The sequence below is a fragment of the Tyto alba genome, unplaced genomic scaffold, assembly GCF_018691265.1.
Source record: "Tyto alba isolate M040663 unplaced genomic scaffold, T.alba_DEE_v4.0 Super-Scaffold_1, whole genome shotgun sequence".
In the NCBI taxonomy this organism is placed as follows: Eukaryota; Metazoa; Chordata; class Aves; order Strigiformes; family Tytonidae; genus Tyto; species Tyto alba.
The window spans coordinates 39,009,170-39,026,023 of record NW_024881261.1 but is presented as its reverse complement, the minus strand read 5'-3'; the positions used below and the strand labels follow the sequence as shown (position 1 = coordinate 39,026,023).

Sequence of the window (16,854 nt, the reverse complement as noted above, 5' to 3'; positions counted from 1 at the left end):
ATATCTGAGAAGTCATTTTGTTAATTTGCGGATAATTGCTCATTACTGCAAAATAAGGCTTTTGCACTGTTTCATGAAGAGTAGATAAGAAACCCTAGCCCATTACTAAGTATTGCTCTCGGCAAATGAGAGCTTCTCCTAGCACAGCAAGTCTCCATAAAACCATGTTTCTGTTAAATGCATATCCTGGCATCCCAAAAGTACTGATAGAAACAGAACAATGTCTTCTGTCAAGTTATTTCGCAGAGACCATCACATGCTTGCATTCACCTTTTTCTGTCCATTCTTGCTTTGGTCACAGTGCAGCTTTCAACATCACCTACCCCACCACTGCCTCTGCTCAGCACCCTGCCTCCCCAACACCCAACTTCAACATTTTAAGAACATGTATGTTCCTCTTCCTTCCTCAAAGTCTTAGTTCACTTAGGTATTTGACTAAAAACTTATTCCCCAGACACTGAAAACCCACAGGCCATTGGCACTTTATATTCTTCACACACCCCCTGGTAGCAGCAAAGTTCACCCTGAGCTCCACGCTGCCTGATTCACCTGTTGGCACTGGATTTTTCACTCCCATTTAAAGCAAGCAGACCTTGAGCCCTGATGTACCATCACTAGCCAAGCTGGCTAACAGCACTTGTGCTGAAGGTGGCCACCTTGGAGTTACCTCACCAGTGAATGGTGAGCACCGTATGCCATTCACATACCCGAGCAGGTATTTTTGCAGCAATCGCCCTCAAGGCACTTTCAAGGTCTTTTTCATCATCATAACAGCAGGAGTAATTTTTAAGCCTTTCAAATAGTTTTAAATTAACTTCCCTGACAAAGTTTTCCAGAGCAATAAGCTGACTACATAAAACTCAATGCAGAAGAACAGGGGCCCAAGGAAGACAAAGTACAGATTTCAGACCATAAGAGACACTATAGCTCGATTTAGACAGAGCTGTTTCATTAGTATGTAGATTCAGAGCCATTCCTACGCAGTTACTGAAGTGCTACCCAAGCCTTCAGAGCAAGCAAAAAGCCATTCTGTGTACAAATAGGGCTTTTATACCTTGGCACAGTGCTCGACTGCAGAGTCAAACTTTTCAATGCCTGCTAGATTTTTACTTGAAACTGGCAGGAGAGCTCATGCCAGAAGCCCGTATGAAAATGCCAGCTCAGTGGCAGAAGGTCAAAGTGTGGTATCAAGAGATTTTATGGAAGTGTTTCAAGACAAACTTCCTAAAAGCACTGTGCTATCTAGGGAGGCACAGATTTATACTGCTAAGAAAGCCTAGGAACAAATCTTTATGACTCCTTTCCAATCAAGGGTAGTATCTTTAACACTCTACCTTGCAAAAAGCACAGCAGTAGGGTTTTCTGTAGATGATGAGAGCTGCTTCTACATCTATTTAATCCTTGGTTATTTTGCTGAAGTTAAGAATAAGTAAGAAGTGTTAAATGCCAGAGAGTTTGTGCAGACTGTCTTCTCAAAAAAAAAAAAAAAAAAAAACAAAAAAAACCCAAAAAAAAAACACAAACCAAAAAAACCCTAAACCCCCTCAAAACCCAAAAAACCCTCGGGTACAGAAGGTGTTATTTCATGCATAAAAACATAGAAGTCAGACCCACGGACAACTGAAAAAAGCACAACAGAGTTTAAAGACCAACAGCCTGAGCGATTACCCTTTTTCCACTAGTACCTCAAACTATGGCTGCAGCAGCAGAAGAAATTTAATTTGAACTGAAAGACTGTATAATCTCTACCATTTTTACAGATGTATTTACGGTTAAGTTAGTGTCAACGACGACCCTGAACAGACGTCAAGCATGAAGACATTCAACATACTGGATTTTGCCAGCTATCACGACATCGTAATAAAAAAAAAAAAATAGTAAAGCCTCACTGAAACCTGATCTGTCTGCTCAAATGCACTGTTAGATTCACCTACAAGAGCAAATTTGCAAACGCTTATACACTCTCTCATTAAAGCATTTCAATTGTCTATATCTGCCATTTTAACAAATTCAGGTATAAGACTTTAAATTCAATTAGCACAAATCTCAGTGCTCCCAACATTAAATTTCCAAGTGACATTTAATGGCATTCAACACACACGAAGCTAAGCTAATACACTAATGGACCAGCAAGGAAAATTGTAGGACACTCCAAAACACGATGCTCTTTTTTTAGTCAAGGAAATTACAGGTGTAGCCTACACTGGACAGGGAAAGATGACAGCTATTAAAAACCCTTCTTAAACTAAGGCTGCCAAAACTCCCCTCTCCAGATACACCACATAGCTACGGCTGCACACAATATGAAAGCAAAGAAGAAAAGCAGCTGCTCTACTCGGCAAGATCTCCTTCCAAACTGCTGGGTTTTGTGGGGCAAAATACCTAATGCAAGGCTGTTCCTGTTCTTAAGCCAGGAATTACAACCCCTTTTGCTGTTTTTACTTCTGCTTCCTCCTACCTCTTTTTCTGATGAGCCCCACTCTCCACCCTTCCCCTGACCCACACCAACCGATGCTCACAGGAGTGCTAAGTTTTCCAAGCCCCGTCCCAGACAGCTCATAAGGATGCAGCACCGCACACTGCACCCCAAGAAACCAGCCCAGCAAGCACACCCGAGGAATGCTGCTACCCTGCCTCCCACTGCACACCTGCGCCTCACCCAGCTTGGTAAGAAAGATGCTCATTTCCACACAGCTATGCTTCCTGCATTAGAAAAACCCAAAGCTACTGGACTTCAGGGACTCTTTTAAGTCTTTTTTCCAAGTGGCATTATGCACCGCCTTAACTCCATTGAAATAAAGCGAGCTACCTCCAAAGAGCTTCAAAATCAGGGAGAGAGAAGGCAGACCATGCTGGGAAGTCTGAGAGAGAAAAAAGCACGGTTAATTAGAGGAAGGTATTTTTTGTTTGTTTAAAACTAAGCAAATTAGCACAAGCAAAACCTATGGTTAGTGAAGATGCTTTCGCAATCAAAATTTATTGGTGTTTTTCTTCGGATATGGATGTGTAACTGGATACCAGAGCAGCCACCACACAAGCCAATGAAGGAAGCATCAACAGGATATGTTCTGCTCCACACAAGTCTTGCTCCTCTGATTTGGAAGAGCAAACCGTAAAGACCAGCAACAGCAATAAAAAACTGCAGCTTTTAAAATGTAGTCAAGAGACATGTTAGTCTCCTAAATCAGACTTTTTTTTTTTTTTTCCTCTTAACAGCTCTCAGTCAAGACGTATCAGAACAAAGCTCAGGTGGTACTCCCAGGGATTTTTCCCCCCACAACTACATTAACACATGTGATAAGACCAGCAACAATACAGACAAACATTTTAAAGATGTTTAAATATTCATTTATGTTAATGAACTACACACATCACAGGGAAACCAGTTACACTTAGTAGCTTATTAGGGATGGATGTTCTTTTTATCAACAAAAAACAAACCCAAGTAACCTGCACCAAACACTGCCTCTGCTAAGTAGATTTTCAAAAATATAAAATATATTTGGGATGAAAGTGCCACCAAAAGCCAGTTGGTTCTTCAGTCTTCTGCATTTCCCCCAGACTTTATTTTTTCCTTTGAGGGGAAGGGAGGGAAAAGGGCATTTAATTACTAACTTGAATGATGCCACACATTTGGGAATTTAAGATGTATTAAAAGCTAGAGTTTCCAATCCACAGCACAGGAGCCCTGCAGAACATCAGCCTTCAGAGGGCTGCCTGCCACTGTCTGCATGATGGTGTCCTGGGTGCAAAAAGCCTCTGATGACACCAAAATCCTTCAGAAAACACTGACAGTACACACGAGCTCAGTTTGTGACCCTCAGATTCTAAAAAAAAACCCTCTCAAAACTGAGGTTTTTGAGCTCATTTTAAGCTCGCCTCTACTTCAGAGCATTTTGTCCAGGTACAGTTGTTTTTGATGTGTTGCACTTGAATTACAGCTGAAATAGCATTCAGGTGCTCTGCTCTATTTCAGCAAAGAACAGTTTGGACCTACCTCACTATGAAGCCTTAAAAATCCTTCCTGCAAAATATGTGTCTGTGAACCACACTGTGAGAGAAGGAGATCATGTCAGGTTCAACAGAACGAGCATTCACATGCATGTGTAAGTCTCCTAGTTTGATTTTTGGTGGTGCTATACAGACTTTTTTTTTTTAACTACCAACAGGCCATTCCTGACATGCTGGAGAGCAAGGGTCTGGATTATTTTTGTCTGAGCATTTTTTTTTTTTTTTACAGGATGTCCTGTTGCCCCAATTAAAAAGTCTTAAATTTGGCAACCATTCCTTACGGCCAGACTGAAATTGCTATTAAATCTGAGTAAGTCCCAGGCCACCCATAGTTAGTGCACTAATTAACCAACATTGAACGACGCAGAGCAGCAGCAAGCAGAAGACAGGAAGAATTTTTAAGTTGCCATCACCTATAGCGCAAGTGATCTTCCTCCACATGTTCAGTTCAAGAGAACTCAATAATTATTTCATTAAAAGCAGCACCTATTCAACCTTGAGGAGTGTTGAGAGAGGCAATGATATAGAGGGAGAACAGGCACACAGAAGCTGCTATTAACAAGACACTGACTTTTAAGGATACCGTTAACTCTCAGTAACCAAACAGTATTTATTAATACCTCCAAGTCCTGAAAATGATCCATGTACTTTGTTTTGTTAAATTTAGAAGTGTTGCAAGTTTTCATGCTAATTAAACCTGTGGAAACATGCTGTCTCTAGGTTGATACGTGAAAGACAAGCGTGATAAATGATTTGGGAATTGCAGCTTGTTGCACAGATCACAAACACAGTTTAAAGGCATCTGAGCTAAATTTAATCCTGTCCCACATGCACAAACCCAGAAAATCAAGGCAATCTCTCTGGATTTAAAGGGGGTTTATTACCTTTACTGTAAAAGTAGCCTTTATCTTTTGTCTGCCACCACCCAGAGTTGATTGAGTTCTCCTTCCAAACTCTAAACAACTTCACAAAGCTGAAGTGATTCCAATGCCCACCAAAATACTACATGAAATAAAACAGAAGGGCACATTACTCCAATGCAACATCCACTCCCGAAACAAATAAACACAGCCAAGCCCAAACCCGCCAAGATCAACAGCGGAGCTTCCACCGACTCGAATTCTCAGGCAGCACATCTGTATTTTACACTGGTTCACAAACAGTCATGAAAGCCAACAGAAATAACTCTCATTCATGTGGACCTGAAGTGGAAGAACAGAGTCTAAAGGAACCGCTACAAAACTTGTCGTCACACTGCGATGCACCAGTGCTGCCACCAGCCAAAGTGACACGAGGACGATCACCGACATCCCATTTCCAGCTCCGCTAAGAGAGGCTGCCTGCATCAGCAAACTTCATAAGCACCATGTCAGTATGGCAGAGCTCCCATTTTTTACAAATAATACTCTTTTCTCTCTCTTTCCATCCTTGCCTCATGTATTTATGGTGCCTGAAGGCACCAAGGCCTTCTTTCTTTAATGAGGTTTTCACACAAGACATAATAAATTAGAAACCTTGATCAAAACAGGGCCTCCAGCAGGAACAGAGTAAAAAGACAGCCACGTGCATTATACACCCGAGAAAATCCAAATAATCCAGCCCATCACTCAGAAAGCCATTTCACAAGCAAAAAGGGAGCACACCCGCCTGCCAAGGCGTTGATGATGGCGAGGCTTCTCCTTACCCCGTCCCGCCTTCCAGCTTCTTTGCCACCCAGACCCAGGGAGGCAGCACAGCCCTAACGCCACCGCTTCGGCCCCCCAAAAGCCGTCAGGGTGGGTCGGGTCCCCTCCCCACTCGCAGCAGGCGCCTCTGGCCTCTTCTGGAGCGGGAAAGCCTTCGCACCCCAGCGAGCTGCGGGGGGCCGGGCAAGCCCCGGGCTGAGGGGGGCCCTAAGCCCCCACCCAGGCTGAGGGGGCCGAAGCCCCCCGGGCTGAGGGGACCGGTCTCACCCTCACGGTCCCATCCGAGCGGAGAGGACCACACACCCCCCACACCCCCTGGGGTAGGGGGGTCCGGATCTTACCTCGGGGAGGACTCAGACACTCGGGGGAGAAGGGGAACAGACCCCACCAAGCACCTGGGCTGGGAAAACCAGAGCCGCTCCTACATCCCTGAGGGGACTGCAGCCCCCCGAGCTGTGGGGACCAGAGCTTCCCCCCGGGGCTGAGGGGCCCAGATACCGACGAGCTGAGGGGACCAGAGCTCCCTCAGGCCCCCCGGGCTGAAGGGACCGGAGTTACCCAGAGCACTTAGGGCTGAAGGGACCGCAGCCGTCCCCGGGGGGGTGAGGGGGCCTGGACACCCCCCGTGGATCTCCCGGGGCTGCCGGGGACCGTCGCCGGGCTGAGAAGCCGGGACCCCCGAGACACGGCCCGTCCCCACCGCTACACGGCCCGACCTCGGGCAGCAGCGGCCGCGTCCCCGCTGTCATCCGCCGCCCCGTCCCGCCGCCGCCCCCCCGGGGCCTCCGTCCGGCCCCACCACCCGGCCCCGCGCTGAGGCGACGGCAGTGAGGCTCGCTGCTCACCGGGAGTCGCGGAGCCCCGCGGCGGGTCGGGCCGGGCCGGGCCGGGTCGGCGCTGCCGCCGGGCGGGCGGATCCCTCGGGCGGCGGCGGCGGCGGCGGGCGGCACCGCGCGTCACGTGATCGCCGTGTCACCTCACGCCGCCATCTTGTGCGCGGCCGGGGCCGGGGGGTTGGGGGGTGGGAACGCTGCTGACAGAAGCCGCGCTGCCGAGGGGAGTTACCCCCGCGCTGTGGAAAAAAAAACCCACTGTTTTCCCTTAAAACAAGCCACCTGGAGGCCTTTAGAGTGTGGAAAAAAAAAAAAAAAAAAATCTGGCATCAGCCTAACTTATTCGGAGCAGCTGAGGTGCAGCAGGGTGTGAGGAGCTCTTGTATTACATCTGCTGGCACCCTGACAGAGCAGGACCGGGCAACAGCCTTGTCCTTCAGGAGGTGAGGTTGTGCTCCGTGTCGGTATGGGGAAACTGCTCCCTTTCTGCAGGGAAAATGCGATCCGGGGCTGGGGCAAGTGTGTCCTACCCTGAGAGCTGCAAGGCCAGAGGGTGCGGTGTTGGAGCCAACTGGTGTCTGCTTTTATTTCACTCAAACGGGGCTTCTCCTGGCCGTTGGGCTTCCTCTCACTTTATTGTAACATTAAGTGCTCTGGAGATGTGAGAAGTCAGCTGTTATTAATAAAATCTTAGTTAAAGTCACAGGACATTTTAGCTTGTGGACGGCTTCTGGACATTATCTTCTCCAGGTAGAAACTGTAAAATTTAGTTTCATGAACATCAATGTCTCACATCCTATTTCAAATCTCATGCTTCACAAATTATGCCTTATTAATACAAACAAGTTGGGTTTTTTTCCCAATCCAGAAAAGTCAAAAGCATTTTGCAGTGCCCACAGAGTCAGTGGGGATACCTGTGTGCACTGAGCTTGGTTTTCTGTTGGTCTGTTCCCCAGTGTGGGAAGATCTGCAAGGTCTGATTAAAACTTTTCCAGTATTTCAGGCGTTCGTTATCTTTCCAAGGTGGTTGCTAGCCAGCAGATCGTGGAGATAGCAGAGCCACACCACATCCAGCTACCCTTGTCCCAGGTAGGAGAAAGATGAAAACACGTGTGGGAGGGACTGGATGTGCTGGTATGTCACCGTAATGTTAAGCAAGAGACAGTTTTTGCTGATCATGGCATGTAAACATATAGAAATATAAAAAAACTCCTCATGACTTAGCCTAATTAACAAGTGATTGCAGATATTACCCAAGCAAAATGAAAACAGAGCTTGGATAAATAGTAAACTATGCACTAGGACAGGTGAAACACAACGGTGTCCTGGTCCTCTGTAAAGAACTACCGAATACTGCAGCTTCTTAAAATGTAGTTTAGCCATTAAGAGGGAGAATTCTCTGTGTAATGAAACTCAATTTAGAGCCAGTGTGAAAGTTACATTTTGCAATCGGCCATGACCTGCAGCTCTTAACACTTTTTCATCAGTGCTGATGAAGAGGGAACGAATTTTGTTTGACCTCAGGATCCAGGCAACAGCTTTTGCCCTGTGCAAACTACTTAGTAGTTAGGAGGGGAAATTCAGATGGAAGAGGATGGCTTAGGAGAAGAGGTCTGGGGAAATCCAGCATGAGATTTCATTTGAGTTTTCTCCCAAGCAAATAATTAGCAGTTTGTGGATTTGTTTGTTCGTTTGTTTGTTTTTTTTTTTTTTTTTTCACCTGGTTGTCTGTGTGCAGTTTTCATGGGCTAAATATAAATGGAGCGTTTTCATCTGAATAGGAGACTAGAGTCTGAGCATTTTATTGGCCACTGTTTTACCACTCTTTGCTAGACACCTCCTGGAAGTCATCATGGAAATGAGTGAGAAATGCAGGTGCCATGGTCGGGTCACCCAACTTTTTGGCAATGCTGAGCCAGTCATATAAGCAAAGGAGGTTTTCTCCAGGCACATGGACAGGACAAGAGTCCTCTAGAGCTGAGCCAGAACTCCTTGATATTTTCCTATAGAGCAAGAAGGTACCTTGTAAATCCTCTGAGCTAACAAAATACTGCCTTAAGCAAAGAGTTTTCAGGGAGGCCCAACCCCATGTGTATCACTGGCACAGCCTGCAAATGACTCTCCTCTCCTGCCCCTTTCCAGACAGGTCCCTTCCTCCCCCTTTGCACTTGTTGCCACAGCCTTGTTTTTGATTCAGTTGCTTCATATTTTTTTGGGTTTCTCACAGAAGACAACCCAGGAGTCAACAGCTTCAATTCTCTCATCCCCGAGGAAGGATTTATTTGTGAGTGAATTTAATACCAGCTGCTTGGTTCTCTTATTTTCCCAAGCTGATCAGGCCTAAAATCTGATTCTTACCAAAGGTTTGCAAGGCTGGCTTGCCCGAGCATGGCTGCACCAGGAAGGCACGAGGAATAGGGAACTGGGCCAGCTCACCGCTCCCTGCCTCATTTCTGCTTGGAAAACAGGAAGGCTGATGGCAAGGGTGGAGGGGACCTGCTGGAAGCAGTGCCTGGCTTCACTGTTGCTGCAAGTGCCAAGCTCCCACCCAGCCATGCCAGGGACAAAATGCCTGCTGGGGAGTGCCGGTGGGTCCTCCCTGGGGCAGTGGAGCCTACGGGGGGACTTCACAATCCCCATCACGTTACATCTTTGTATTTGCTGCCCTTGTGCGATGCTATCAAGACAGAGATATTCCTAATGGCGGTTCCTGCTTTTCAGCAGGGTGCTGTTTTCTCCCTGACTATCATTTCTTGCGACTCCATCCTACTAATGCTATAATAGGATTAATGTCGCTGACACTTCACCCAGGGTAACCATATAATAAACTCCTCCTTTCCAGGGTTGTTCCCCTTGTATGGGCATTTTCCAGCGAATAATATGAACCTGAAGGCTGTGCAAATTGATGCCTGAGGAGCCTGACCTCCCTGTTGGGAATGACAAAGGGCTGTCTGAGAGGCTTAGAAATCGCTGTCCCGGGCTGCTGCCTGGCGTTAATCCTGCTGAGCCACTTGTGCTCCTGAAAACAACCTTTCCCGCCAAACTACAGCCAGTCCCCAAGCGCCGAGGGTGGGGAAGAGGCTGGGAGGGTGTGCCAGCACCAGAAAACATTATTTCGGGGGGCTTGCTGTGGGACAGAGGTACACTTGAGGGAGCAGGAGGGGTTTCTCCTGCTGATACTTTGATTAAATCAATTATTCAGAATCAATGTACGTATGAGTGAATCAACAGTAGATCACAAGCTAATAGATCACAAGCTAATAGATCACAATCATTAATAATCATTAGGCATGGATCAATACTTAATAAATGTTATTCAGTTTGAAGATATATTTTTATTTAGATGTAATACATTTGCTATGAGCACACAAAACTTTATTAATGAACTAATATTAAACTAACTTAAATAAAATGTCAATAACCTTCTTTGTCTTACCACACTCACTATAGGTACATCTTTCAGTACAGCAATGACCATTTACCCAGTCCCTTCGTTTACACCTCCACTTGATACCATATGATGTCATTTACTCACTGATGGTATTTATGACATCACATCAGGTGGCGTCATTTATGTAGGTTGCAGAATTTGCGTAGGTCGCATCATTTATTTAGTGGATTTATCCGTGATACCATTTAACATTGAATGGCATCATCAACTCAGTGCCTCCGTGATGCCATTTTGGGATCGTTTTGACACCACATGACATCATTTCTTCAGTGACTTTATGGTAACACTGAAGCTAGATGGGGTTGCACTGACCATGACGTTTTTAAAAGCCTTAGAAATGGCAGGAGCAGTCATTGCTCCGAATTTGTGCAGCACATCGCAGTCCTGTGGGGCTTTGTCCCTGTCCCCTGATGGTGACAAGCAGTGTTAAGGACAACAGTAGCGGCAGCAGAGTGAAAAATAAGAGTTAAATACATCGTGAATGGAGTCAAGCAAAGGGCACATGGCGTTCACATGTCATGGTTTTAAGAAACTGCAGAGCAGGGCTCTTACCTGCAATATAAATGGTACAAGAGACCAAAATACGTGTTTCCAAAGGATGCAGTAGATTCCGATTCAGCTGTTTTACTGCTCAAGCAAGTGATTAATGGTGAGATGGCATCACCTTCTCAGATCAGCGATATTATCCAGTGATCTGTTGCAAACGGCATTATAAATGCAAGATTGTAGAGTTTTCCTCCTGTTCATTTCAGATCGTTAGAAAAATACGTAAACTCATTTCTTTAGTTAATTTGGTTTTAATGGCTGATTGCTCCTCATTAAAACAGCATGTGTCTTTGGGGGAAAACGCGTCGAAATTTGAAATAAAAGGAGATACGCTTAACAGAGAAAGTGTAATAGCAACCATTTCCCCATATAAATAGAATAAGAAAGAAAAATGAAAAAGAGGCATGAAAGACAGAAGGAAAGACAATTCAGAGGAGGCAACAATCCAACAGTTACCAAGAGGACTCACAGGGTTTTCTGGAGGCCAGCTGTGCTTGGCGCAGGGCTCTCGTTGACTTGCTCGGAGCATCCCCAGTGCAAGCAGCGTATCCCGGCTGGACTGGGCCACCGCTCTGGAGCTTTGGGAGCACGAAGAGGAGAGCCCATGGCACCACCATTTAATCCCTTCGGTGGGCCGTACAACTTTTCCTTTAGTGCCATGCTAAGTGTTTCCCTTCAGATAGTGACAGGGATGACAGGGGATCCCCTAAAAATGGCTAGGAAATAAAAGCTTGTTTTGCCAATTGACGGGGTTAACACAAAGGACACAGACACCAAGCTAAAGAAATAGGCTTATTTTACTTTAGTGTAAAGCAGCAGAAAGAATAAGCAAGCCAATGCACCTAGTCATTGCTACATAAAGCTGGCTATAGTGATTAAGAAAGATCCATCACCAGTTGCCCTCCTACTTTCCCACCCCCCCGCCCCGTGCACCAGCTGGGAGCCCCGTCCCAGCGAAGGGTCGCAGAGCCTGTCCCGGCAGCTGGGAAGTCCCACGCAGGGCGCCCGCTCGTAGGGGAGGTCTCTGTGCTGGGAGGGGGCCCGGCTGTTATACAGGTTAACAAACAAGTCTATACGGAATGCACGGGAGATAGCTGGTGGATTGACATGCCTCACTCAGGCGTGGCTGGATCTGGCCAGGATCCGGGCACCTCTGAGGAGTCTCTGTTTTTCTTTACATTTGGGATTTATAGTGACTTCCTGTTGTTTACTTACAGTTCCCAGGGATTGTCCCCAGGGTTGCATTTCACGCTGATAAGATGCTGGTTGCTTCGTGCTGCTGATAAGATGCTGGTTGCTGGTCGGGGAATTCACTCAGAAGTCAACTTTGGTTTGAGGCCTATTGTTTGGGCCTTTTTTTGTTTCAAAGCTGCAGCTCAGACTTGCTGCCAGGCAGAGGCAGGTGGGAGACGATGAGTAGCCATGGGGCTGTGTCTCCCACCACGGGTATCGCTGCTCCCGGCCCCTTCAGCCAGCGACACGCTTCTCACCAGCATCCCGAAGGGACCCCCACGCCACAGCACATGACAACCACAGGAGATTATTCTCCTCCCTGTTTCCATCACTGCTAATGGGGTTTGCTGCTCTTGTTAGGTCAAAAAAAAAAAAAAGTGTTTTCAGGCAGCGGTGTGTTTCCTGAGAACAGCGGCTCGCAGGTTTTTCGTATCCCCCCACCCCCTTTTCTCCATCATCTTTGGCTCTGGCTCTGTGCTGCCTCCTCTTCCAAGGAGCGAGCGCTGGCTCCCGGCGAGGCTTGGCAAAACCCACAACCCTTTCCCCCGTTGTGTGTCGCTTCTCACCAGAGCAGCCCCCCAGCGCCAGTTCATGGAGCAAATTCTTTTAGCTGTGCTTTTTGCCGGGAGGATTTTAACGCCGTCACTCGCCGAGTCGAGGAGAAGGAGCGCAGCTGATGGAGGGCACCGCGCTGCCCTCTCCATGCAGGAGGGTGGCGAGTGGTACAAGGAGAGGGGTACGGCAGCGCTACAGCAGCAGCTTGACAGGGCCGTTATCTCTGTGCTCTTGCAGGCCCTGGCAGGAGTTTTGATCTGATTTGCTTTGAAACTCTTATCAGACCCGCACCTCACATGCTGCAGCCCTTGTTTTTTCCCATGCTGCTAGTGCTGCTCGTTCAAAAAGCTTTTTTTTCCTCTACCCCTAACGTTAACTGTAAATAAATAAACATAAAGGCAGGTTTGAATCATTGCTGTTGCATGGCTCTGCTTGCCCGTTTCCTGGTAAAACCTACATTTAACCCCACAAGGGTAAATTGTCTTTTTCCATACACACAGGAACTATTGGGGCAAACCCGAGCTGACCCGCCCTGAGCTAATCCACTGCAGCACCCTCCTCCCTGCAGGGCTCTAAAGCAGCTGAAGAGGTGTTAATTACAGAATGGTTAAAACTCAATTTACCTTAACCAGGTGGTGGGCAGGAGTTAGAAGAAGACAAAAACCTTGCTCTGGGAAAGTGGCACCACCGAGGTGGGATTTCACAGGGGCAGTGGCACAACTGTGTCTGTACTGACTGGGAGGAGCCTTGATTAGCTCCCAGCTCTTGAAAGAGGAGAAGATTACTTTGCGAATGCTCCTCCTATTCACTTTGCCAGCAGGCTTATTTTGAGAGCAGCAGGCTAAAATCGTGGGAGAATGGGAGGAAATATCTTTGTAAGTGCTCAAGGGTGAATTTGCAGCATGGCAGAGGCCGGGAAGAGGCAGATTTCTTGGGGCAAAGCAGTGTAACAGTTACGTTGAAGAAAGACAAATGGGGACTGGGCGCTTCACGGCTGCAGAAGCGGTGATGTCCCAGCTCCATCCTACCACAGTCACACAGGAACTCCATGGATCCGTCTGCTAGGAGTCCTTCCCAGCCAGCATGGAGCTCTGAGCTCTCCAGCAAGTCCTGGAGATGGTCACCTTGAAATTAATGTCCCACCACGGGGTCAGATGGGCCATCGCAGGCTGGAGGAACCCTGGCGTGGGGGTCTCCGGCCCAGCCCTGCTCCCAGCAGGACCAGTGGGGTCCGTGGTCACTGGGGTCCGTGTCCGAGCGAGCCAGGGCATCCCTGGGGATGTGAAGCCCCCACCCACCACTGCCAGGGTGTCTTCAGGCTCACGCTGCTTTGGAGATCCCTTGGAGCCCCACACTGGTCCCAGTACCCAATGTGGCCTCCCCGGGGCAGAGCAGAAAGACATGGTCCCCCCCCTTAACCTGCCATCTACCCTGCATCAGGTTGAAAAACAGGATGATGCCTCCAGATCATCTTCAAGTCACCTCACCTGGAGACTCGGCAGAACCTGTCTGGAGTGAAACTGTGCACAGGTACAGGGCTGTCCCCCTGTGCTGGGCCACTGAGCTCCAGACCGTGACACATCCATTGCATCCGAGGAGGAGGAGCACACTGATAGCGGGAGTCAAGCTCCAGTGTGGTTTTCTGCTGAGCCCAGAGATGTTCCCATCACTTAGCGACAGCTCTCCTTCCTGCTCAGTCCCAGGATCCAATCCTGGAGGCTTTTTCTGGTTGCACCCTGTATTATCCTTCACCTGACATGATTTGGGGAATTGCCATTTCCAAATGCTCTGGGGATTTTGTCCTTGCGGTGTTGGCACCAGTTCTTTCTCGGACTGGATTTTCTGAGTTTTCCCTGTAGGGGCAGTACTTGCCTTTCAAGCCAGTCTAAAGGAAGAAAAAGATCTGTATTTTAAAAATTGATTCTTGTTCCTAGTGAACGCAGCTCTGATAACAGGACTAACATCAGCACGAGCCTGTACTCAGCAGGATTAGTAGTTATCATTTATGTTAATGTTCAACTCACTGCCTAAAGCTGCTGAGTGATTTGTGTCACCATGCGAGCCCTATTCCTCAAATTAGAATAAGGTCTATAAATCAAGCCTCCCTTTACTGTAATAATAATAACAAAGATACTACGATTGTCCTGATCGAGTGTGGGCAGTAGTCGTGCTCTGGACTGGAGATCTCCAGAACGCCCTTCCCAGCACCGGTGCTGTCATGCAGCAAGCCAAGGAAATTAATGACACGATTCAAACAGAATAAATCTCTGCCCAGTTCCCTCTGTACCCTTCAGAGAAACACCAGATCCTCTCATAAAGCAGACAGAGGCCCTCTTAACAACTTTATGTATAAAGTCAGAGAAATCTATGGGGCACCATGCAAGGATGAGCATCAGAAGTTATTCCAGCCTCAGTGCTAGTAGTTTTTACTCTAACAGCCTTAAGATACAATAATCTGATGCTGCCTTTAAGCAGGAGAGAAGAAGGAGAGAAACTGATGCTAAGGTTCTCATTTTGATGGCAAATTTTGGTAACTTGAAGATTTAAAACCAAAATCCAAGTGGAGCTAGCATACGTTACTTGAGTAGGACTGGAAAATAGTATAAACCCTAGAAAACTCAGAATCATGTAACTTCCTCACTGCTGACAAGCGTGGAAGAGCCTAACCCCTTCGGGGTAGCTACAAAATTTATCAGGGTAAAAAAATACTGTTTACGCTTCTGCTAAAGAAAGAAAGACAAGACAACTGCAAAGTGCATCTGTCTTGCAGGTGGCTCAGATATTATTGCAGCTCGCTCCTCCCTCGCTTGGGCTGCGAGTGCCTCTCAGAGGAGACGATGGCAAAGGTTTCGCAGGAAGAACGCAGGCAGTGGAACAGCTCCCATCAAATTCCCGAGTTTTGTCCCGGCGTGCAGGTCAGACGTGTCAATCCTATTAGCAGTATTATTCACGGGTCACGGCACAAGGGCTGAGGGTTGAATGTGTTTGTTCTGCAAATTGGACTAATATTGTGAAGACCATGAAAGAAGATATGTAATATGTTTGGCCTCTTGCTGCTATCTAAGATCGCAGCATATTATGTTTCCTTGAGATTACATTAGCTCAGATCCAATTTTATGGTGACTCACAGCTGGGAAAGACTGCGATTTCATTAATAACAGCCACCATCTTTTTAACATTTAATATATCGTCTATCATAGCAAAAAATGTTTGCTCTTGATTTGGAATGAGACAGCAGGCACAAAATTAAATCTGAAGCCCCCTGAGTCAGCCAGGTCATGGGCTTGCTCCTGAAAGGTGCTACAACACCCAGGTAACCTGGCAGCCAGCAAAGTGAGAGGCTGTGCTACGTTTTGGGATAAAAATGCGGATGGTGGACATGGCATCACGAGAGATCATCTAAAGCTCAGGTCAGCACAGCAGCCCCCTCCTGAAACAAGCTGTAAGTGTCTCAAACACTTCTTGTTAGATGGGCTGTGCACATCAGTGCTGTGCCGCTGGCTGGGAGGCAGATTCGGGGCCGGGGAGTGTGACACAGCTGCGCCGAACGCCACTGCCGGTACGGCAGCTGCACTGTCAGACCTCCCGGTGATCGCTCTCTTTGCTGCGCTCGCTTTCACGGTGGCGTGGCTGTCATGACACACTCCAGCCCTGCCTCTGCCACTGGCTAGAAGCAATTATCTCCGCATCGGGAATTTGATTTCCATGCTTCACTCTCACAGGGCACCGGGTGTGATAGTACTACCGGACGCGCACCCTTGGTGCAATGAGGATCTATCAGGCACAGTGGATAGCTCATCGGCATCGCCCACTGTCCCACGTCCCCCAGAGCTCAGCATTGTACCCCAAGTGTTGCAAACATCCTTCAACGTCCGCTTAAATACACTGCAGCTATAATGCAGGACTGATAAGAATAGTATTAAGCTGAGCGCTAAAACATGGAAAAGCTGTTTTTAACTGAGTGTGGCATGGTATTTTTGAAGCAGGAGGAATGTTTGATGTAAATGTTGCAAGAATAATTCATATTGGATATGTACATGAATACAAATGTGATTTGGGTGGCATGCACAGGACATTTAGAAATGGCAATCTTGTTATCCTAGCAGTAATTCGGGACTATTAGAGGGAAGTTTAGGGTCTTTAATCAGTAGGACTGTATTAGCATAACAGAGTTAATTGCAATAAAGTGAAAGATGCTGGTTAAAGAACATTTTTCTCCACCTAAGACCCACAACCTACAGTGTGCAAAAACATCAGCGGGCCAAATGCTGTCTCTGATTTGCTGAACCCTCCTCCTTCTCCCTGAGTCAAGGAGAGAAAGGGTGGGTTTGGCCCCGAGCTCCGTATCTTTGCCACGATCTCCCAGCAGGAGGAACACAGGCTGCCCTTCGTGCTTGCTCGGCTTCCTGTTCCTGTTGATGGAGTTTGCTGAAGTGCTAGCACTCTTGCACTGAGACCGGAGGCTAAAGCCCTGGGTGAAAATGCATGGCTCTTCTGGCTAACATGACAGAACTCTGGCTGGAGGAGATAGGGGGGCTTG

General features: G+C 47.4%; 1 protein-coding gene across 3 annotated transcripts in view; it reads right to left on the bottom strand.

Moving 5' to 3' along the window:
* Positions 1-6,600, bottom strand: part of SGMS1 (sphingomyelin synthase 1) — a 101,123-nt gene extending 94,523 nt beyond the window's left edge. The window contains exon 1 of one of the 3 annotated variants that reach the window (XM_032986680.2): positions 6,542-6,600. The gene's annotated coding sequence lies outside the window, so the exon portion shown is untranslated. Of the gene's footprint in view, positions 1-4,895; positions 5,000-6,541 lie in introns of those variants that run through there. The other 2 variants (XM_032986682.2, XM_032986687.2) reach the window with 2 other exon arrangements.
* Positions 6,601-16,854: the final 10,254 nt, after the last annotated feature.